Raw genomic sequence first — 24,705 nt, 5'->3', positions numbered from 1 at the left:
TGCAGTGTGGATTTTTAAATTTATTTATTTCCTGCTGTTACAAGCCACTTTAAATTATTTTCCTGTACTGACATGTGAGAGCTGTGTTTGAGTACATGTATTAGACACCAGTACAATATAAATGTATGTACAAGTACAATTCCAAAAGACTACACCAACAAACTGCACATGAACTAAGCCTACATTAGAAAAAAAAAAAAAAGCAGCACTTACCTGGCACTTGGAATGGCTAAGACAGCACTAACCAAAATGTCCACTGGATTAATTTAAAGCTAACACATTTACTTTGATCAGAGAAGGCTGTTAACAGAAAACACTTCCTTTCTTCTAAGTCCAAATGCAACAGAGAACTAGGAAATGCTAAATATTTACAGCAAAGAAAGCTTGGAAAACAACTTCCAGCACCTTTTGTTTTTTTTTCAGACATCAAGCTCTGTAGATTCTGCTTTAAAGTCCTTTTTATAAATACACCAACATGATTTATCAAACCAAATAGATAATATTTTTAAAAATGTGATTTTAAGTGAGGTTATACTAAGTGTGCAAGCTGCTTTAAAAATAAATCCTTGTAGAGGTGCTAGCAAAGAATTAGATCAATAAATAAGTTCACGACCTTCCATCACTACATGTGTTCCTATGATACTAAAGAGAACACCCAGATAGAGAAACAAAATGGTTATGGCCATGAGACCATCACAGAACGATGGTTGTCCTTAGTTCACCTTTGGTTATTCACTGATGGCTTAAAATCATCACCTTTCCAATGCTTATTAGTCCAGCTTTCCCAGGACTAAGAAATTCTACGAGTTTTTAATTCTGAGAGAAAATATTTCACTTTTTAAAAGTATTTGTATCTTTGGACATAATCATCTTTTACAGAACCACTACAGTGAAGTTGAACAAATAATACCTAGGTTTGTTCAATTTAAGTAGTAGTACCAAAGCCTTTCATTTAAGTGTAAGGGAATTAAAAAAAAAATAACATTTTGGGAGGAGAAAGAATGGAGAGCTAAATTATTGCAAGAATATTTTCTGTCTTAGCAGCAGTTATTCACATAAGCCTTTCCTTTAAAAACAGAAGACTAGAGAGAAACAAAGGAGGAAAGAAATCCCAGACAAGATCCAGGCAACAGCATGTGCAGATCCCACTGGAGAAAAGTGGCAAGTGCTGAAGCTTTTCTGCAGAAAGCTGTTCCTGATGACATGATTATTGTAACAGGATCAGCGAAGACTTAATTCTGAAGAAATACTTTCAAATACTTTCAAGCTGTTATTTCCATGGAAAGCAAACCTTTGCAGTGCCACGGTGAGGGCAGCACAAACCCAGCTGACCACAGCACAGACAAGGATACATGCTGTGCACTGGGAGAAAAACAAAAATACACTGTGTCACACTTTTTAAACCTTTATTCTGGCCTTGAGTTGTGTCCAGCTTACAAACAATTAAGAGCACCACCCACTCGCGAGAAGACTCTGAATGTACAACTCCAGAAAAAAACAACACAGCAGATAAGACTCCTGCTAATTATCTGGCAGCATTGATGGTATCTCTTTAGAGCTGCAAGTAAGAGAAGCTGCTAGAACAGACAATTCATAAAGCCATGAATAGTTTATGGGTAACTGCACAAAAAGTTCAACACTACCTGTCATTCCAGTGCAGCCAAATCCTGCAGTTCATACCACAAAGCAGTGAAGAGCTCTGTTATGAGCGACATAAGCGACAGCTTTGTATGTCCATTTCAGACCAGACCTCAAGAAATCACACCTACCCAGCCACCAGGCTAATTCAGGTGAAGGCAACTCAGCTGTGCCTGTAGAAACAGTGTTTGAAAAATACACATGCACATATGTATTTAGGACAGCTTTTCCTTCTGCTGTTGTCCAAGCATAGCCAGGTGCAGCAAACATCTGACTGAAAGCTGGGACTGGTACAGCTTCCAGTCGGGGATGTTTACAGCAACAGACTACGATACATCACTGGAGGGCCTCGGTGCAGAGCAGCTAGCTGGTCACCTTTAGGGGAGGGGAAATAAAACAAATGAATAAATCAATATTTAAGACATGCTTTTATAGCATTCCAACCAACTACTATGCAGCTGATACTGAAGAAAACATTATTTTCACATTCAATAACAAAAATACAGTTTTAGATTATCAAGTTATGTTAAATTAACAAAGTTTCTAAATGCAACATCTAGAATAAATATTATCAATTTTTAATATGCATTTTAAGAGCTTTTAGGGTTCAAATATATTAATTTTTATTAATATTTTATATTTATTTATACATATATATTTCATGTATACATTTAGAATAGACATAAATATTCTTTTAAGGGTCTATTGACATTAATTCCCTATCCTCTCATTCTTGGAGCCCTCAAAAATAAATGGATTTCCACTTTGAACATCCCATGAATTTTGCAAGTGGCTATCCTTTCATAAATATTTATGTTTTTAAATACAGCTTTATGCAAAATCAAAGACAGAAGCAAAAACAAGCCATGTTCATAATAAAATGTCAGAAACAGAAACCTGACAAAACTCAAAACATTTACCTTGAGTGTCAGAATCCTGTCTGATCAGTTTAAAGTTCTATTACAAACAACTAATTAAAAAATCCCCAAACAACCCAAACCCACTAATCTTTGGGTAAACATGAAAGGAGAGGGATGGGGTGTGAGGGAAAAGCACAACCACCTCAGGATGGAACCATTTTACTCCCCATCTTCAACAAGTTACTATCAAAGCTCCCACAAGGCTGCATTCAGTTCTGCAGCAATTTCCTCTAAGTTAAAAGCACCTTTATAATATCATAGTTTAGTGTTTACAATGCATAACACTGAAAGAGGAAATAGTTACACCAAAGTAATTTATTAAGTGCATTTCAATAGAGTTAGTTGTATATTCTCCTAACGCTCCAAACCCACACCATTGTGCATCCAAATAATCCAAAAGTCAAAATTCTAAGGACTCCTGTGGTGCTCCTGCAGTTACAAAAGTTTCCCTGTCTTTGCAATGGACACAGAGGCACTGAAACTATTACAAGACTTTGGCTTAACCATATAATTCTGGCTTGTCATATTCATGAACTACCTAGATGCCTTAATTTTGCAGTTTATAGCAGAATGTTTTCATTTTACTGAAAGTAGACTGATGTATTCCCCGTTTAGCAGGCTTTATCACTTCAGAAAGAAAAGAATTGTTCAAGTCAGAAATTTTCCAATGCTAGATTATAAGTAAAATTCACCAGTGTAAGATTGCTTGTTCTGGGGGAGTATGTTTGGCCTCCAAAGCAACTCATAAACCCAGAAATTATGACAAGTTCAAAAGTCAAGAAAAACTACAGTATTCAAGACTTCTCAAGTTACAGAAACCCAATCACATCCAGTTTATAAATAAAGGTTTCCCTCTGCAACATGAAAACTTGTTAGTAGTAACTGAATTTCGTTATTACAGCAGCATGCCAAGCTTAAGGAGGAAGTTGCATGCAGTCACTATGGATACCATGCTGACCTTCATTATTTTTGAGAATAAATAATTAAAAAGCCAGTGGTCATTTGCAACAAATGCCTCTTCAGGCTGTTCCAAAACTGAAAATTCCTATTTTACATTGGAAAGAAATAGGCTATTTCATGCAGAGGTAGGCACATGGTATGTGACTAATTAGGCTGCTGAGCATTAAGTTGCAATGAACCATTTCTTATGCTGCTTTCCTTTAACACTTACTTCTTAAGGAGTAATGAAGGTTACAACAATGTCACCTGCTCGAAGAGAACAAACTCTCCACAACCTCCTTTCGTTTTACCTTGTAAATCATCACAAAATTGCCAATATACATGGCAACATAACCTCTTCCTGCTTTATCGAACTCACTGTCAGCTATAAATACTTACACAACATCTTACAAAGTGATTCTATTTGTATAAAAGGAGCTGAAATTTTCATTTCCAAATGAGGTGTTAGAAAGGCAGAGGCATAAAAGGTCACACTACAACCACATGCTTGAAAGATACCGACTTCAGAAGAGTTCAGTCAAAACTGAAGCCATACATTCATTAAGAACAATCTGCAGCTGCTTTTCCAACCACTTTCTCTTTTTTCAACAAACAGAAGTAGAGAGCGTACTCCAGCTTTCCTTAAAGGCACTGCCCTCTTGTTCTTGTAAAGTTTAAAAGCTCTGAAAACAAAGAGGATTTATTCTAATGTCATCACAAGCTGAAGAACTTTTGAGTGCTGGCTTCCGTTCATGCCTTAACTGTTTTTCTTAAGAACAGCAATCAAAGATAGCATTGTTTGAAGTGTGAAGTCCCCTCTTAACTCCACGTTAGAGAACACAGGGAATGATGCAAATCTTAAAAACTACATCAAGTCCTTCTGACACCTGGAATTTACCTCTTTGTCGTTTTCCAAGAGCAATGTAAGATCACCTGCCTGGGAACTGTTCTTCAGCTGCCAAAACTCCGGATAACAAAAAAGGTTTAACATTAGAAAAGAGATGCCATTACAGTGCCTCAAGTTTGTGTTCATTCACCATTTCCAAACCAAAGCCATGCAAGCCACAAAGATTCACTGCAATTTTCCTAAGCCTTCAGCATTATCTTACCAGTCACACTGAACTTCTACTGCACCTGTCATGAGCACCTTGAACACAGAGCTCAACAGGGAAGGAGGGAGGACAAAGGAAGAAGAAAGGAAGATGGTGAGGAGTCAAGCAGCCAAAGAGAGTTGCTTCTTTCTCTTCCTCCATGTCTTAGAGACATCCTCACTCTACAACCAGCATCAGCACTGGAACTCATTGTATTTGAGGCCTCAGTTGTCACATAAAAATAGTTAAATGTAAATGGAGTCCAAAGCACCCTGCATGCTTGTGTGTGTGTGCTTTGGAGCCAGGGTCCTGTCAATCACTCCATTTATCAGTCAAAGTAATTTAGCCTCAGATTCCTGATGTAAGCAAAGGGTGACTGGAAGTGACAGAGGCAGACAGATGCTCACTGTTGCTGTGAGTTTGTTTTAAAGTCATGTGTATTGGCCACAACAGAATTGGGAATTAAACATTAAATCATAAATATTAAATGGGTTCTTGAACTGCACACAAATTTGAATACACTGGGAAGAACTTCACAATGGAAGTCAACAGCCAGCATCTACCAATTTTCTAGGGATTAAATATGGATTTTAAAATTTGATAGTATCCCAGAGCACAGCCTAAGGACCAATGCTATATGAACTGATATGCTCTCAACATGCTCTTTACTCCCTCCCACACAAACCCCTCTGAAGCATAAATCTAGGTTAAAAAAAATAAATAAATACAGACTTTTTTTTAATACTTTCCCTTTTTACCTTAATGTAATTATACCAAACTATTCAAATACAAATCCATTCCTCTGATACTAGAGTTAAGTAACCAAAACATATTTTATATTGAAGTCCTTATTTATGCATTTTTTCTTGCTTTGGTGGGGGGAGGGGAATCAGGGAAGGAAGAACAACATTTCACTAGACAGTTTATTTCTAAACTAAATACTCAAAGAAATTTATCCAACTCCGAAGTATTAAGAGATTAGACTTGCACCATTTCTAACTAGCCTTACAGTGCACAGGCATTTTTATTCCACTTTTTCAGGGATCACAGAGAATAAATTCAGCTATTTACCCTGGGTCAAAGTGTGCTTGAATCAGCACATTTTAAGAACAGTAGCTTGAAGCACATACATAATTAGGGATTGAATCTAACATTACCAATGGTAAAGAGGAAAAAAAAAAAATCTTGATATTTTAATAATATATGGGGAAACATGAAAGTAGAATGTTACCAGCATAGCTCAAACTGAATTTAAGTGAGGGCTGGGTACATTTACCATATATGTAATTATTTCAGTAAAACAAGCAACTAGAAGTCTGTGTGGTAAAATAATATTTTTATCTGACAAAAGGAGTTCTAAGGACGACAAATACTGAAAAATTATGATGGTGTGAGCCAAAATAAAGGTCAGGTCTTGATTCGAAACTACCCCAATCTGAGTCTGAACAAAGTCAGAAAAAGTCATAAATTTAGTCTGCTCTAAGAATGATGGCAGCAGTTACACACCCCCCACTGCCCATCAGAGTCTCGTATTCCTCGGGCTGAGCAACGCAGCTCAGCCTAAAGAAACCATATGTTTATTTCTGGAATACCATCTTGGCTCTGTATTGGGTGGAGTACCATACCCAAGACGTTATTCAGGCAAATTAAGTCTTTATGTCAGAGAAGTTCTGCAGTAACTAGTAATCTCCACAGTCACCACAGGAGGTAGGAAGTGGCTAATCCAAGAGCATTTTGCTTTAAAAATAAGCTAAAATAACTTTAAAAATCCATCTAACAAACTAAAAGCCTATAGTGAGTTACCCTCAAAATCCCAACCAGTAGATGAACCTGTAATCAAGAAGAGGAGGAAAGAGTAATACCACTCTTACTTGTATTTCTCTTCCTCAGCACACAGACATGTAGCAGTTTATATTGCTATATGATGTACAGCAAACATGCACTGTTATTTTCACTTTTTAGATCTTAAACTTTTCTAGCAGGAGAGCTACAACAGCGCACTGACTACAAGAGAAACCTGAACAACTTGAACTACAAAATTAGGAGAAATGTGAATATTATGAATGCATTACACCAGATTTCACATAAAGATTTGATCCTTTTCCTTATGTCTCAGTAAAAGTATTCCTTCCCTAAGCAGACACTTAATTACAAACTACTAAAACAAATCACTGTAAATATTTCCAGCTACCTCTACATGACGTATCTCCATGTCATCCTGAAGAGTCTTCCAACTCCTAATCTGGGCTCACAGTCTGCCTTTTCTTCTTCCAAGGTAACCAATCTCTCTTATCCAACACAACAAAGCTGCCTGTAGAAAATGAGCTCTTTCTTTTTAAAGGCATCTTTAAAAAAAAAGATTCAGAAGATCCTCCAACCTGAAAAATACAAAAAAGTTTGTATGACTGAAAATACAATCACTGATCTGGCCATTTTAAGAGAGGGAAGACAGAAGCAAAGGGCAAAAACCAACCTTAACACTTGACAAGAAACAAAAAAATTACATTTAACAGATGTCCACTGCAGTAGTATCAAAAGAGCTCTCTACCCATTAAAAAAAAAATTTAATACTGGAAATAGTAAAGACTGAATTATTTGTAACAAGTTTACTTAAATATGAAGTCCTCCACACCCAAACATGGCCAAGCGCGGATGAAAAACCTTCCTAAAAGACTAAGCCCAAAAAATCTATATAAACATGTCATTTGTTAAGCTAGGTTGTTGGTTGTTTTGTTTGGTGTTTTTTTAGAGTGGTTATCAATTGAGTCTGGTGTAGCAGACTCCAATCAATGACACATTTAGCACACTCCTTCACTTAATGACTTTTCACTCACATTTGCAATTATAATTCTCTGGTGATATCAGCTGCCAACAATAGTTCTCTGTAACACTGTGAGGGAACAAGCTGAGAACTGGAAGCAGACATCCCCTGCAAAGTCCCTTTGCTTACCTTGCTGAACAAGGGCATATTTGGATATTCTGCTGACAGTCAACTAAGTCTGCACCAATTACTAAATTGCTGCAGAAGCTGGTAAGGGCCAGGGTACCAAGAGAACCACAAGCAATGTTCCCATTTTAAGGATAATCCTGTGTGAATGTATTCCAATCCCTGCAAATGAGTGTATTTGCAAATATGACAAGTCCTGGCATCATCACACTGAATTTTGAAAGCAGAGTCTGGAGGTTGCTATTGCAGCTTGTAGACTTTGGTGAACGTACAGTGCCACAACCACCAATTTTCCCTGCTGTATCAAATGAGATCAGTTGCTCCATTGCAATTAAATCCTGAAGGATATCAGGCTGAGGAGTGATCTGTACACCAGTATCAATCCTGACCTTAATCCCAGAGCATATACACTTTTTAAAATTACTTCAAAGAAAATAAGCTCAACCCAGGAAGCATCCAAGTCCCAAACATCAGATAAGTGCACAGCGCTTGGCTTTACAAAGCATCTTTGTCCTTATGCACAAGATTTTTTTTTTTTAAAAAGTCAATTGCTTGTTTTGCAATAATCCCCAAGAGACCCATTCTTTTAAGCACACACATCCAGGTTGCTTCCACAGAGGAAACAGTCCCTGCAAGAACAGCACGCAGTCATGGCATCCACTTCAGGATCAACAATCTCAAAAACAAAACCAAAACCATACAGCATGAAATAACACAAAACTCCTTTCAACTACTCTCAGATTGATTATCTCTATTTAAAATGCAGATTTCACAAAGTCCTTTTCAAAAAACAATTTTCAGGATTTACTGACAGTAATTGGAACCAGACACACTGTGCTGGCCAAGCAGCTCATTTGGAAAACATTACTCCATATTATAGAATCAATCTTAAATCGGATTTGACAAATAGACTTGGAAAATTACTACTTTCAGAGCCTCTCTAGCACCATCTCCTCTAGAATCAAGCCACCTCCTTCAATAATATAACACAACAGGAACTAAAATAGACTTTCCTAGTCTGCAAATATGCCAGGAGTATAACTGATAAACCTGAGTCACGTTTCCCTACGTGGAGCAGTGTAAGAGTTAAAATTTAGTTACTGGACTACAATAACAGGCATTCAAGTTTTTGGAGAAGGCACAAGTGACTTTTAGTAGGAAAGCTTTTTATAAATCATAAAACTAATATTTGATTTTCATACTGACTGTTAAAAATTTTACTTAACAACTACTAAATTAGTCATTTTTTTATGCTGCATTCTATACAGAATTTCTCCTAGAATCATAGAATACGCTGAGTTGAAGGGACCTATCGGAATCATCAAGTCCAACTCCTGGCCCTGTGAAGGACACCCCATGAATGACACCATGTGCCTGACAGGGCTGTCATCTACTCTAAGTGTCATGGCATTCACAGAAGGTTCCCACTATACTCATATCTGAGAAACTCAAAAGAAGAAGTAGAGAGTCCCATCAGCTTCTGGAAGGAAGATGAAACAAACACAGCTGAAATTATTTTGATAACCTTAAAGAGTAAACAAAGATTTCTCAGAGGCAGAACGTACCGAACCATCCTCACGAGAAGAGGTGGGGAGCCCTGATGAAAACCAAATTGGCCCACAGAACACATGTGGATTTTAGGACAACTTTGAAGACAGTCTCCCACCAGAGTCTCACCTGGGAGCTGAGGAGCCTCAAGCTCAATGAACAGACGGGAAGATGACCTGGAAAACTGGACGGATCTCTGACTCACGTGGCTGCAAACAAGGGCTGAATGCCCAGCTGCAAGCTGGCTCTGGAGGACAACCCAGGCCTCCAAACACTCATCAGCAACCAGGCAGATGAGGCAAAGTGCACCCTCAGCAAACTGGCAGGCAAAGGGGAGGGGGGAGCAGAGAAAAGGCCGCTGACACAGGCAATGGCAGCGCTTCCACAAACACACACAGACCACGATAAACCCGAGCATGGGGCCAAAAGAAACCTCAGCAGCTTCAGAAAAGTGCAAAGCTCTGCACCCAGGGCACAAGAACCCCACAAATCAGCACAGGCTGGGGAGAGCTGCTGCAGGAACAGCCCTGCTGGGAAGGGCCCAGGTGCTGGGGCAGACACCGCCTGGAACATGAGCCAACCTGAAGGATGTGATCCCTGCCCTGCCTGACGCTGGCAAGGCCACTCTGCACACACCTGGGGCTCAGGTGAGGACCCCACTGCAGTGGGAGGCTGAGAAACCAAGGAGGGTCCAGCCCTGGGTTACCAAGATAGTCAAGGGCCTCAGAGGCATCATCCACACAGAGAGGCTGAGGGAGATGGGCCTGTTTTCTCTGGCACAGAGAAGGCTGGGACCATCTAAGAGCTCTCTACAGCTACACCAAGATAAGAACTGTAAAGACAAACACTCTGAGCACTGCAGACAGGATAAGGAAGAGCACTGGCCACAAGACGCAGTATGGAAAATTCAGGTTGGACACAATGACAGATTTTTTCACTAGGAGTGTAGTGAAGCCCAGGCACAGGTTTCCCACAGAGGCTGTGGATTCACTGTTTTGGAGGGGGTTCATGGCTTCATAGGTCAAAGCCATGGTTTATCCTGCCAAGGGCTAGTTCAATCCCTGCTGTGAAGAAATGCTTGGACCAGACCTGGAAGAGTCTCTTCTGACCACTACATTTGCAATTCCATGATCTCATCAGTTCTGTGACAAGCTACCACGAACTAAGGCCTTGTTTATATAATTGTCCTTAGACATGGTGGAGTCAATAAGTCTTTGGAAAAAGAATTATCCATAGATTACATCAGTACAGACTTTCCTATAAATAACCAGGTGTTATCAACAGACTACAGTGCCAGCATCTCCAACAGTTCTGAAATCACAAATAATTAATGTTAAAACTCTTTTGATCAGCTGATGCCAGATATTTAAAAAATAAACTTCAGGGAAAACAGAAGTTGCATAGCTAAGCCTACTGAATTTAAATATGCTGCCAAACAACTATCTCACGGTCACCTTTGTAGGTGACATAATGTTCTTCCCGAAAAGAAACCCTTCAAATTTGTCATTTTATGCCAGTACATTAAAGAACAGGCAATATAAAAGATATTTTCACTTAGCCTGCTTGTAGAAACTCCTTCAAATTTGAAAGAGGCAACAGAATGTTCCCACAGCACAATTTTGAACACGAAAACTTTAAAATGTTGCTCTGAAGCAATACATGAGGATGCCTTACATTTAGGGACAAACTACAGGTTTTCAGTCTCTATTTTTCCCCAGCAAATCTCACTTTTGTTTTCTCCCAGTACTGAATACAGTTTTTTAAATCATGATGAACTAAATACAGAAGATGGACAGTGAGACTCCAACTGTTCTTCTGTCACACTACAAATGCAGGGCTTCAGTGATAATCAAAATTAAACCATTTACAGTAAACAGTTTGGGAGTAACTTAGAAGTAGAAGGACTGGTTCCTACCACTCACTCCTAGGACAACACAAATTAAGCAACAATTCAATGCAACAGATGGAATAGCTTGGTGAAGGAGAAACCTAGATCATTACCTGACATTCAAGTCCTGAGTTTTGAGTCCCTCTGGTCCAGCAAACCTGGAATTATCTTACGCTGTCAAACTAACAATGAGAGGTACTCAATTTAATCAAGAAGATCAGTAGCTAAAGTGAACTCTTTGCCTTGCATTGACTGATGATTTTCACACCCTATGGTTAAATGAAGTTTCATCTAAAAAAAGCCCCAAACCTCTGCCCACATTAGTGGGTAGCATACTGCAAGAGGAGGAGATCTGCAAAACCAAAGAGTTTGTGGCGAAGAGAATATTCAAACTACACATATTGCATGGGATCTCACTTCAGAATAGGCCTGCCTAAGGTCTAAATATCCTTAAGCCAAACCCATCAGTAAAGTCTGAAAGCACATGTATCAATTTTGTTTCTTACAAAACATGACTTGCATGTTCAGCAGGATCAGCAGCCAAGAACACCAGTACCCAGCCTACAGTGACAGGCATTCTGGAGATAACAACACACAGTTGTCCTCAAATTAATCTTGAAGCAATTTTTATTAGCTCTGCAAAGTACACAGTAATGCATGAACACAACAGCTACAAGCGCAACAACTGAACAGAAAACAACTGTGCAACAAGAACATCATTTACTGCTATTTGGTGTTGCTTTATAATTATCTTAATGAGAGAGGATGTTGCACAATGACTGTTACAGAAGCATGAAAAGAATACTCACACCACAGAGTCTGACTATGGGTGCACTTTCAGGATGTTTTAAATGACATGGTAAGAGCACTGTGGCAGAAGAGTAATCCTGTTCTGTCTTCATCCTTCCTCTACTGCTGCAGGAATTTTTAGACTTCATGATGCAAGTTACTCGGATAACCACTGTATTAGCTGCAAACTAATCCAGGGCAGGGGGAGAAAAGAAAAAAGAAAAAAAGATGAGTTTTCTGCTATAGCAGGCAGTTATCTCAGTCACTGGAGAGCAGTACAATTTTAGCATCGACAGCAAGAAACTGTATAGGGCTGGACTCCCTGTTTTGGTGGCAACATAGCGTTAAACCAATGTAGGTGAATTTTTTTAAAAACAACAGGAACCTTCTTCCCGCCCCAAAAACAGACAGAAATACTTAGGACCTCTGGTATCAACATGTTGAGTGGAGAACAGTAACGTGAGCAAAACATAGAACTTAAAGTCACAGCAAACAACAACAAAATGAATTTGGCAAAACCCTAAAGGTAATATTAAGTTTGCAGCCATTTAGATGCAGCTTCAATACTTCCCTGCCTTGCAAGAGGAAACTGACATTTGAAAAAAATCAGCAAAGGAACACCAAGTTGCCTTTCACTCTCTGCATCGAAGTTCAACCCCACTGCAAGTCTGAAAATGTCCTTCAGCCTCTTTTGTTAACACTGTACGTTAACATGGAGCTCTTCCCACAGACCTCTGTGCCAAACACAGTCAGCAGACTCCACCTCCACGGAAATCAGCTGAGCGGGACTTCTGCAGTAATCACTTTTCCTAAATGCTGGAAGGAGCTCCAAGTCTCCTCTGTGTTACCAGTGCCCCAGTTGGCAGTGGGTGATACAGTACAGGTTAGCCCTGAAAGCACCTGGACCTTGGAGAGGCCACAGCAAAACAGAAGAATAAACAAGAAGGTTTCTGAGTAGTCAGAAACATCTAAAGCACCTCAGGCAAAACCTCTCTTGAAGAATTCGGCAGTAGAACACATTTCTGAATACTAATATTCCCAAAGAATATTTGTGGAAACCTCTACCCAAGGATGTGGTTCCATCCTCCTCTGGTGGCTGTGACTGACAAATGAGCTGCTGATACACTAGAATTAGTTACTTCATAAGGTCAAGGGTACAGCTCTGCAGAATTTGCATCAGTGATGCAAGCCGAGCCCAAGAGTGGAGCTCCCACACAACGCCATCATTAAGTCTGGAGTTTCTATGTTAAAAATTTTATCGGGATTTTAAAGTGAACTTTACAAGAGCCCCCCACAGAAAAGCTCGTTAAAGCCCAGTATCAAACAAAACAAGTGAGAAAAAAAAAGAGAGAAAACTTTAATTAAAAAAAAAAATTTAAAAGCTGCCTAATTTCACCATACTTACATATGAGAAATAATGTGTTTACAAAAATAAAAACAAGCAAATGTGATTTTTCACAGGAATCCTGCCATACTCAGTTCACGAACCACACGTTCCCTGAAAGAGGTTTGACGAGCAATGATGCTACAGTCCTAAAGACTTACTTCACCTGCTGGAAGAGCTGAAAAGATCACTCAGCTTTCCACAAACTCTTATCACTTGTTTCGATTACTTTTAAAAAAGCCAAACAAGACAGGACAGGTAACTGAAGAAAACTTCCAAGGCGTTTGGACATTGACTAAACTTGTACATCAGTTATTTTCCGCAATCTATGCTACACTGTTTACACTTTCACGTGTGGAACAAGTTACTGAAAGCAATTTTTACAGACACCCACTGCTTCTACTCCTTACAGGAGTGACCAACTGCAAATTTCTCAGTCAGCTGGTTCAAGGCCAGGTTGGATGGGGCTCTGAGCAACCCGGTCTTGTGTAAGGTTCCCTCTCCGTGGCACGGGGGTTAGAACTGGATGATCTTTAAGGTACCTTCCAACCCAAACCAACCTGTGTTTCTCTAACTGTAGCATCTCAAGGAGAGGTCAGTGGAGGCCTTATTAGCTCAACAGAAATGTAAAAACATCAAGGAATGCCTCTAAGGAATTAATTAAATTTTGAAAAAAATCAATTTCATGTGCAGTTTTTAATCCTTCAATGTGAAGAATTAAACTTTGGTGTTGGAGTAAAAAGCATCAGCAATAGCATTTCTAGAGCAAATATGCTCTGTGAAAATTGCTAAAAGTTAACCTGTACAATGGGACCAACACAGGCACACTTCAAGAAATGCTGCAAATACAGGTTTCTAGTCATTTGTATACAATAAACACAAGCACCAAAACACAAACCTTTGCTCAAAGCTACAGTCAACTCCCTTAGGCTCCACTTCAATGCAATAAACAGAGAATCATAGTTGGCAATATTTGTCAAGCTCTGTATGCAAATGCAACCTAATATTTAACCTTGCAAATTCCAACTTAACTACAATATTATTTAAAAGTAGAACTCCTCAGTCTAATTATGTTTTAAAATTTAAAGCAGTAGTTTAAAAGACAGGAGACGTCAGTTATCAATAGTCTGCACACCACAGTGCTTCAGACTCCAATGATCTTCAAGTCCCATCTGCACAAAGATTAACCAGACAGCTAAAAACTTGATTCTACAGAGGGGGAAGAAATGACTAAAGTAAACAGCCACACAGTTCAAGTTAACAGCACATTATAAAAGGTCTAAACTATTAAGAAATAGATTTGTAGCCTACCAGTAAAATGACAGAAAATCAGAATTCATCCTCTCATTTAAAGCAGGCAACTTAGGAACACATTCCCCTTTCCACAAAAGAAAAAAAAAAAAAATTAATAATTAACAGTCTTTGAGAATTGCAGCAGAGGTTTGATTTTACTGGGATGCCTGGTACTCTCAGGAGAAACGTAAAAGTAGTATTACACATAACAGCAATTTAAGCTATGTAAATAAAGGTCTGTTTCTTAATTTATATATAAGCAAGAAGTCAGATATCATTAACTACAACAACAAGGAACTCCACACTGAAATTCGTATTGTGTAAGAAAAGGCAACAAACACACCAAACATCTCCCTGATCTTGCAGAATACAACTTGACATTAACATACAGAATCACAGTTTCAATCAGTTTGATGGGACCAAGGAATGTTTAGGCACACAGATTCATTTTACTTTGATGAGATTTTACTGCTTCTAGTTAATATTTGGCATAACCTGACTTTTAACTGAACGATCAGCTTAGCAGATCCTGATCTAACTAGTGTGTTTATCAAGACAAGTAATTCAGTCACCATATACAAAGTGAAAAACTCATCATAAAATTTTAATTAGGCTTTTGAACTTCAGTCATACAAGCTGAAATCAAATGAAAACCACAAGATCAGACCATCATGCATAATCACATAATATCTGAGTATATCAACTACTACATTTCTTTTGTAATTAATAATATGAAAAGCATTGGATCAGATGTGGCAAGTCTTTTTCAAGTTACAGAGTAATTGAGAAAAAAAACCAAAACAGAAGAGATGAAGAGTCAAAGTAGGCAGATGTGTAGTTGAAGAAAACATCACAGATTCCCTTAAGGAGTCTGTCTTATGTCACAGCTGACTCAAGTTTGAATATGGTAAGCCCTATCAGTGTTAGGTTAGAGATGTGCACACCAATCTTCATAAAGCCCTAGAAGTCACCTTAACTTTCCTTGGTGTTCCCTTGAAATACTCCCTTGGTATATTCAGAACAGATGAGGGGCAGGCTGCAGAAAAACTACCCTCCCTGATACCAGAACATTCCCAATGTTCCAGTGACCTGAAAGTACCTGATCCTGTCAGCAGACGGCTCAGTTACCTCATGGTAAAGGGCTGTGTGAAAATGAGGATGTCCTTGACCTACAGTGAGATTTGAGGGTTATGCTCACAGAACGCCATCAAGAAAAACATTCCTGAAAACACTGCCTTAGTCTTACTGGGATTAAGTACACACCTGAAAAACTAACATTAAAAATTAGTTAGCTGTAGTATTTCTTATCTTAACCTAACCTAATGGAAAAAGTGTGTTTACTCATCCTTCAAGAACTGAGTGCAATATTGATTTCTCTTAAGTTAAAGTTTTACTGGTTAACTTTACTGAACATTAATTTGAGATAAGCAAAACCCCAAAAGAAGCAGATTGAGGGGAAGATGAGAAAGAATATTTATTTACAAGCATGAACTGTATGTAATCAGATCATTTTATTAAAGTTTATCAGCAGGGCTAATAATATATCACATATAAAATGCTAAAGATACTCTCAGAAAATACTGAGTTAAACACACTACACAAAGCATGTGAATACATTGCAAGAATGTTTATTAAAGTACTGATGCATATCAAATATGGACCAGTCAGCCAGCAGAACGAAAAAAGAAGTGGATAGAATGAAAAAGCAACATTCCCTAAGCACAAAAGCGACCATCTCCAGGAAGAGCCATGGACATCACACAGCTTTCGTGACTCCAGCCAGAGCGCTAGCAAGGATGATGTAAAACGAAGGAAGATGTGATGGAAAACTCATGGCAACTTTAAATAGTTAAAGCGAACATTAATGAGGGACTATTGCTGTGAGTACTGACTCTCCAGGCCCAACAGCAGAGACAAGCATTAGGAACTCTAAGTAACAGCAGAGGAACAGCCGGACGCGTCACCATTTGCCTAAACCAGAACACAATTTTCCATCTGTTCTGCTTTTACCCTTTTGTTTCCCATTTCTATCTTAGTAAATAACTCCGCCTTCTGTTTTACTATTCTGTTTGCCTGGTACTGAGGACGTGGGCAAAGCAGACAGTTTGGTGAAGGTTAAAAAACCTGCTCTGTGCCAGCAGCCCCAAGCAGTCTGTACCCCGGGAGAGACGCTTTGGAAGCTCACGCAATGAGGAGCATTTTCTGCCAAGCTGCAGAGGGTCAGCAGGGCATCTTCTGTTGCCAAGCATCAGCCTTGGGAAATAGTACTTTCCAGAAGGTACAAATTTGAGCCTTTCTGGGAGTTATCAACAGCACATAACATAGCTCCCCACTCACCCAAAACTGCGAACTCACGCTGCGATTTCTGCATGTAAAAATACAACTAAAAGCCAGTGCACGGCCACTCCAAACGATGAACTGAGCAGTGTAAGATAACACAGAGACACGAGTTCAGTCTTCAGAACACTGGGAAACACTTTGAACATCTGCAGAATGACAATCCTGCGTTTGGCTGAACCATGCTGTATCTGCAGAGAGAACAATGAAGTGCATGAATAAAGCCCTCTGAGGCTCAGCTGGCAGTTTGATTTATTATACTCATGTTAAGCCTCCAACGTTCATTCCCCACATAGCTCTGACACAGCAGAAGATTTGGTTTGGACTTATTTCTATATTCTTTACACAAAATGTCCACTAATACCACTTTGATATCTAACATCATGTTGATTCAGTGTGAAACATGAGAATTGAACAGCTTTTTAGCTTCCTCATTCCCACAGGATTCAGCATGCCCTCAGACACGAAACAATCTCATCTAGGGCACTTCTGGTGAATATTTCAATCTTTTTCCTTTCTCTTTCTAACCTTCACTCCTGCAGAAATACAGACCCAATTCCCTCAGCCTTCCTGTGCTGTTAGAACTCTTTACTGCTGTTGTTCAGATTGAGATGTTCTAAGAGAGAACACAAGGAGCAAACTGATACTACTAAAGGGTAACTTCTGATAAGTCATGTGCACTAAATAAATTTTAAACTGCAAAGTGGGTTGTGCTTCTTCCCACTAAATATCAGCTCAGACAAAGCAATGCCTCTTTATACGGAAGTAGAGCATTCTCCAGGTAGACCAGTTTATTGCTCCCTTATTAAACTCACTGAAAGAAAAAAGCAGGAACATTTTGAAACAAATATAAACAGGACCACATTACCACTGATCAACTGGATCTCCACACACTCTCTTCCATGTGTATATCCTATTATTATTACCAATTGATAGCATAACTTCTTCAACTAAGAACCACTGGGGTAGGAAGTTTTTGCATTTCTGAATTTCCTTTTTTTGGCATAATCCTTCCCACTGTGCTATGTGTAATGGGATCTAACATTCACCACTACAACCATCCCTTAGCTCTTCTCTACTTTCAACACTCTACAATGCCTTCAAAAAGCAAGCTGGAAAAAAACACTGAGCCAGGCAATGAACACTGAGGCCAGACAGCTACCTAAAGTTTTCCAATAAACTAGGTAAAGTAAGTTATGTAAACAAATTATCACTAATACATCTTGCTACCTTCTAGACCACTTCAGAAAAATAAATAAATCTATCATTACACAGATTCAGATAGCAATACTTTAGATAATTTTAATATTATTCCACATCATGCATGCCAAAGGTAGATCTGAATAAACTTGTAAATGAAGTCTATAATAAACAAAACAGTTTTTTCTAAGTTTTTCCAGTCCAGATAGTTCTGAAAGCACTGACCTTTTCCTCATCCCAGAAGTTCCCTCTGACAATGGCAAGCATGCCTTCACCACTATATATGCTTCTAGTTACAAGATTTTTACCTCTCTGCTCCATACTCCATAGATCACAACAGGAAAAATCCTCATTGTGTTAATTAAACCAAAAATGCAGCAAGCATGCAGCCAGCATACTCACTCTCAGTCTTTTCAGCTTGTTCTCAATCTGATTATTCACGTGTCTTGTACTGACTGCCATCTGCCCACTCCTCCCTCCTGTCTGTCTGTGACACAGACTTTGTGCCACCTCATAAGCCTTGTTTTTTTTTTTTTTTAGCACCTTTCTGCACACTTTCTTCAGGTCACTGATACATAGAGGGAATAAATTTAATTACAAGATTGTTTCCTAGGGCTCCCCAGGCATTACATTTCAAATGAACTCCAGTGGAGATGATATTTTGCCATGAAACGCTCATAAAAGCCTGATATACTTATTTCCTATCTTTAAAAATATTTTTATACATGAAACACGTATGCAGATAAATTATACATATTAAACACGTATATAATTATATACATATTTAAGATAGTAAACAGATTCAAGACCAAGTCATCCTCCTTTTTTCCCATTTAAACTGCAGTTTGAGCACTAATCACCAGGAGATACGTAACAGACTAAGCACACAGGTATTTTTACTTTAGGCAAAGAATTCCCAGCTTCAGAGGACTTGACAGTTGTCTCCATTAACTCCATGGCTGTTGTAGCCAAAGCTTATCATGTGCTGAAAAGGATGCTGGGATTAATTATGTAGTTCCAATCTGGTCCTTTTATTAGTATCAGGAATGTTCATACCCCAAGTTGTACATGACAGTCACTTAAAACTCCATCTGGTTTTTTTGATTTACACCAGGAACTTCTGTGCTAAGAGTTCATGGATGTATTAACTGCACTGAGGGTTTTTTTTCCCCTCTCCTAAAGAAAAAAAAAAAAAGTTTGCAACAAACAGCTTAAATATGAACAAACCTGCAAATGCCTGTTAGTATTTGCAAGCTTGGAAAGTAACAAAGAAAGATTTTGTGCTTCTCTACACAGGATTTGCTTAAAAAAAATTGGGAAAAAGAAACCCAAAAGAGCCTTCACTTTACTTTGTCTGCTGCTGACCTTTAGACCTGACACCCACTGCATCCTGTGGGAAACTTTTTCCGAGAGCCAACTTTTTTACAAATATTTTAGCAGATTTAAGCATCCAGACCACATTTTATTTGCCTACATCTACTGAAAAAGCTATGGAATCACAGTAACACATACGTGGACTTTTAAATTCACTTAAGTATCTGTAATGCAATAAAATATAATGTAACAGAATCTCAAATGTGCTACATGCAAGTGCTTTTGAAGTTTGGGGGGGTTTATGAGGTTTATTCTTGTAGCTTCTACAAGTCTCTAAAATGCACACAATTGCATTGCTGCCCATTCTCCTGTGTATGCTTTTAAAACCGTATTTTGCATATCCTCCATAAGTAACGAAAGCACGAGAAAAAATCCATGCATTCCTAGATTTGGGCAATAAAAGTAAGAGTGATAATTCAATTTCCTTCTCAAAATAAAAATTCAAGTTTCTCTTAGATGTTTTGCCAAAAAATGTTCTTAAACTTTGCAAGAACAGCTCACTTAAAGGAATCTGTTTAGCTTTTCAGTGTCTAAGCACTGCACCTGTTCCTTTTCAGATAACCAGTCTCCTTGACAAGTCTTGCACTCCTCTTGTTTCTCCTCTACAATGAGAAATTGTTTCATGCAGTGTGGAACAGATCACTTGGGGAAAGTTACAGAAAAGATTTCATTACTTCCACAGGGCACATGAGCACTCCTTTCCAGGTGTGCCTCTCCTCCAGGTCGAACCTTCTTGCCCCTGTACGTGGTTCCTGCAGAGCTGTACATCTCACAGTCCTACATGTGACTGTGCCAGATCAGTGCTCAGAAGGAAACTTTCCAGCTGTTCCAAACAAGCCGTGGAGTCAGACAAGGACAACCACATTGACGCCAAGACAGGTAACCAGGCATTTGGCTCCCTCACACAGCACTAACAAAGGAGACTAAAGTATGAAACATTTGATACTGTTCAAAGAAGGTGCTCCATTTACTTAGAATTAGACTATGCATGTTGTGTTACTGCAGGATATTATGCCAACAAGTTTCAGCTAGATTTAGCAAGCAGGAAAAACAGAAGGAATGTTTGGTTTTGAGAGCTTATAATGGAGAGTTTGTTTCAATTTCACCTATCAAGTGGCAGTATTTTCATTATGCATGACTAAATGTTAACTGCAAGGACAAGTTAAAAGGATCAGTATCTGAAGACACAATGCCTCCTGAAGACCTTGTTACAATAAGTGTGCAGTGACAGTATAATAAAAGCCTTTACTTTCAAGTCTTAATATTACTGAAGCTCCTATTGGAACTTTAGTTCTTGGTTTTTATGGCTGTTTTATCACCAGCCATCAAAACTGCATTAGTGGTCCACCTACATACGACACAGATCAAGGCTCCAGTCCACTAAAACCTCTCTCACAGCCACATGACTTCACATGGTTACAGCTCCATTACCAAAAGGAGCAAGGGGTCAAGCTATGTCTCACTCCAAGTTATTCCTAGGATGTCTCCTAGGACAGTGCTGTGCTCCTGGCACAGATCTCTTGCCTGTGCTGGCAGGAAATTTGCATGTGGACATTTGAGACAACAAGCAGCTCTCCAAACCTCCAGTAAGATAACGCCAGTGAATTATCATGCATGAGAACAGCAGGACAGGATGTAACAGTGCAAGCTTACATAAGACACAAGGCACTGCTGGGAACCAGCACAAGTGAACAGCATAAATGGCTCAGGAAAATGCTGATGTCACTCACGTACATTTGGGTTGTGCTGGTCAAGTTTCTCTGAACCTAAAACTGGCCTTTCCAGCTGTTTGTAAAACCTCACAGTCTGTTCTGCTCTCCCTAGATGTTGAGAAGGAACTTGTTTTCAAAAACCTGTGTTTCTTCCTAGTGAGAGTTTTCTTTAAGATGAGCAAGAATCTAAAGAAAAACAGAAAAAGTAACAGGGAACTGGAAAAAGCATGTAATTGCATACACAAACACTTGCTCCTAATACTTGCTGAGAAAATAGTTCAAGCACAACTTATCCATTTTAAAATGTGACCTCCGCAAACCTACTAAGGTCAATGAGACTTACAATAGTTACTCAGTGAGGCCTGCTTGCATAAATTAAAGATGCCTAAGGGTAGCTATGAAACTGGGTATTTGATTTTTCCAGGGCACCTACATATTATGAATTAATAATGAATTGCCATTTTACCAGAGAAGCTTTCAGGTTTGAGAAGAAAAACCAAACTCAACTGTGTTGTGCTTACCTCCTCCTCAACACCTAAAAGCTCTCCTATTTAATGTTAAAACTGATTATGGAAGCTTCATATTAAATTGATTAGGTGAGACACTATAGATCAAATTACTTTCAAAAAATCCCCAAGATATCAGTCAAACACTGCTTCCTCCAGGTGTATCCTTCTACAATAGATTTAAAAAAAAAAACAACAGAAAATAAGACAAGTAATCTAGCTGCACAAATGAATATAAAGCAAAACTCTAACGAGAAAACTTAGCTCACTCAGGTATTTTGCAGCAGCAACTCCCAGCTCTGTGCTTGGCTGCTTCCATCAGTTATTGCAGTGGCTGCTCACCACTTCAGAGGAGCGTGTGAACCACGAGAGGCAACTCCTTGAGTTTCAGGATTCCTGTATTTAGGTTTTTACCTATGGAATACTTAAGGTATTTGATTTTCCATTGAGAGGGTGAGAGGGAAGACACTGTTCCTAACAAGAATATTGTCCTTGAACAACTCAGTTTGTCTTTCATTACAGGTATAACGAAGTTACTATCACTTCCTTCAGTATTTTCTCGCAAATACAGAGGCAACCTGAGAGAGCATCGTGTTAACCCAACTCCACAACCCTGGCAAGAACCAGGTGCCACAGGAACAAGTAAATCAGAATGCTTCTCCTTCAGTTCCTTACTGAAACACCACTTAGCTCAGAGAGAACAACTATGACAGACAATATTCCACATTAGAAATTCTCAAGGTTTCCTCAGCAGTGAGAGAGGACACTTAGAACCATTTTTGTTCTAGGCAAGCAGAAGGGAAAAAAACCACCCATAGACTATTTGCAGTGTGGAATGGCAGCTCTTTGAAAGCATATTAATGCACGCATTACATAAAAATATGAAGTGCAAGATAACCACAGCGCAAAACACACAGTATCACAGGTATATTAAATGTCTTTTTAAGTAAGCCCCTATTTCCATCAGAGGGTGGCTCCTACAGGAAAATTCTGCGAGTAAAATGCTTGCATCCTGGCTAGAGCCTCCCTGCTTCTATAGCAGAAATAACATTGCTATCAACCCATTATTACTACAGCAGATAAGCATGTCACAGTCATTAGTGTGTTAATTCACAGTATGATTTGGAAAGCACCGCTATTCCTGATTCATAAGCAAACAGAGGGCTGGTGCAGGAAGGCTGATCCAAGGTCACAGGGTAAGTCTGTGGTAAAGTAAGAAACTTCACCTGCTTTTGCCTTCGTGCAACTAATACTTTCTATTAATGAGTCATCGCTGCTCCTCTAAATTATTCTTTGAGCAGAAAGAGGCAACAGACTGCCTGTGGCATTCAAACTCTACATGCTAATAGCAGCTCTGCTCCAGGGTTTTCTAAAAAAAAAAAAAAAAAAGAAAAAAATCACACCCAAGGGCCTTGTTCTGTGCTGTCACAGAATCCTGCTCCGGCACTGGGCTGCTGTGGGGGGGAAAAAGAAATATACATATATATATATATGATGAGGTAGCGTGCCTTGTTTGTGACCCAGCTCTCTCCCTGGAGAAACAAAACCCAGCCCCTGAATAGTTTTTTACTCCCTCCTGCCACAGACCACCGGGCAAGGGCAAAGTGCAGGAGGAAGGGACGGTCAACGGGGAGACAAGTTATGCAAAGCTGGGGGCCGGTGCGGGGGGGGTGCAGAGCTCCCTAAGGCCCACGAAATAAAAGATAAATAAATAAATAAAAGCCCAACTTCTGCTGGCGGGTCACGGGGGTCACAGCGCGGGGGAGGGGGCTCTGGACGGGGGGCTGTGCGGGGGAAGGGCCCGCGTCACTGGGGGGGTACGGGGAGGGTACGGGGCACGGGCAGCCCCCTCCCAACTCCGCCACGGCCGGGGGTGGCCGGCTGCGAACCCTCCCACAGCCCCGGGGGGCCCCAGGGGCGCTCCCCATTCCCCGCATCCCGGCTCGATGCTCCCCCCGCCCCAGCGCGGCCCCGGGGGCGCCGCTCCCCACGTACCTGTGCGGGGAGGCGGTGGGGACCGAGGGGCTGCCTGGTTCGGCCGTCGCGCAGCCGGCGGGTCCGTTCCCGGCCATTCCCGACCGTTCCCGACCGTTCCCGGCCGCTCCGGTCGCGCCGCCCGCTCCCCTCGCCTTTAGTTTGACCTTTCCCGTGTCTCCGCCGCCCGTCCCCGGCCACCCTCTGACGTCACCGCCATGGCAACCAATCCCCGCCCTCCCCGGGCCCCTCCCGCCGGCCCCTCCCACCCCGAGCGCGCGCGCGCGCACGCGCCGCCGGCGGGAGGGAGGGGGCGGGGCCGCCCCTGCCTTGGGCTGCCAATGAGCGGGGGGGGGGCGCGAGGCCCCGCCCCTCACGAGTCACGGAGGGGGCATAGACCCCGATAACATAATAAATGTCTATATTTATCTATGAATATGTTTGAATATTCCTTTCTATCCCCCTACAGCAGCCGTGAAAGTTCAGAACAAGGGCCTTTGGTGCGATTATTTTTTTTTTTTTTAGAAACCCCCGAAGCGAGGCCGCGGCTTTGACTGGCACGGGCTGTGCGGTGTCTTCAAGGGGCACGCGCGCGCTCCCACAGCCCTCCATAGGGCGAGTCCTTCCCTCCTTTCCAGAGGGATTAAGGGGGTCCTGGCCGACGGCAAGCTCAGTATGAGTCAGTGGTGCCCTGGTAGCAAGGAGGGCCAACCCTGTCTTGGGGAGCATCAGGCGAAGTGTTGCCGGTCGGGCGAGGGAGGGGATTCTCCTGCGCTGCTCTGCATTGGGGCGGCCTCGCGTCGAGTGTAGTCTTAAGCTGCACCAGGGGAGCTTTAGATTGCCCATTAGGAAGAATTTCTTCACAGAAAGGGTGATTAGATGTTAGAGTCACCGTCCCTGAGGTGTTTAAGGGAAGAGTGGGTGTGGCACTCAGTGCCCTGGTCCAGTTGACATGGTGGTGTCCGGTCAAAGATTGGGCTCAATGACCTCAGACGTCTTTTCCAACCTAATTGATTTTGTGATTCTGTGGTTCTGAGTACCGTGTGCAGTTTTGAGAGCCACAGACTAAGAGATAAGGCTATTAGAGAGCATCCAAAGGAGGGCTACAAGGAGTGCTTGAGGTCACTTGGAGGAGACTGAGGGAAGACCTCACTGTGGTCTACAG

The 24,705-nt window shown here is 40.6% G+C and overlaps 1 protein-coding gene across 1 annotated transcript in view; it reads right to left on the bottom strand.

The window, feature by feature from the left end:
- ZFAT (zinc finger and AT-hook domain containing) overlaps window positions 1–23,697 on the bottom strand; it is a 122,397-nt gene extending 98,700 nt beyond the window's left edge. Inside the window, exon 1 of the mRNA XM_050306650.1 lies at window positions 23,562–23,697. The gene's annotated coding sequence lies outside the window, so the exon portion shown is untranslated. The remainder of the gene's footprint in view (window positions 1–23,561) is intronic.
- Window positions 23,698–24,705: the final 1,008 nt, after the last annotated feature.

Source organism: Myiozetetes cayanensis, unplaced genomic scaffold (assembly GCF_022539395.1).
Source record: "Myiozetetes cayanensis isolate MyiCay16 unplaced genomic scaffold, myiCay2020 scf1, whole genome shotgun sequence".
NCBI classification, from domain to species: Eukaryota; Metazoa; Chordata; class Aves; order Passeriformes; family Tyrannidae; genus Myiozetetes; species Myiozetetes cayanensis.
The sequence above is the reverse complement of the archived record's forward strand: the minus strand, read 5'-3'. Positions and strand labels throughout refer to the sequence as shown.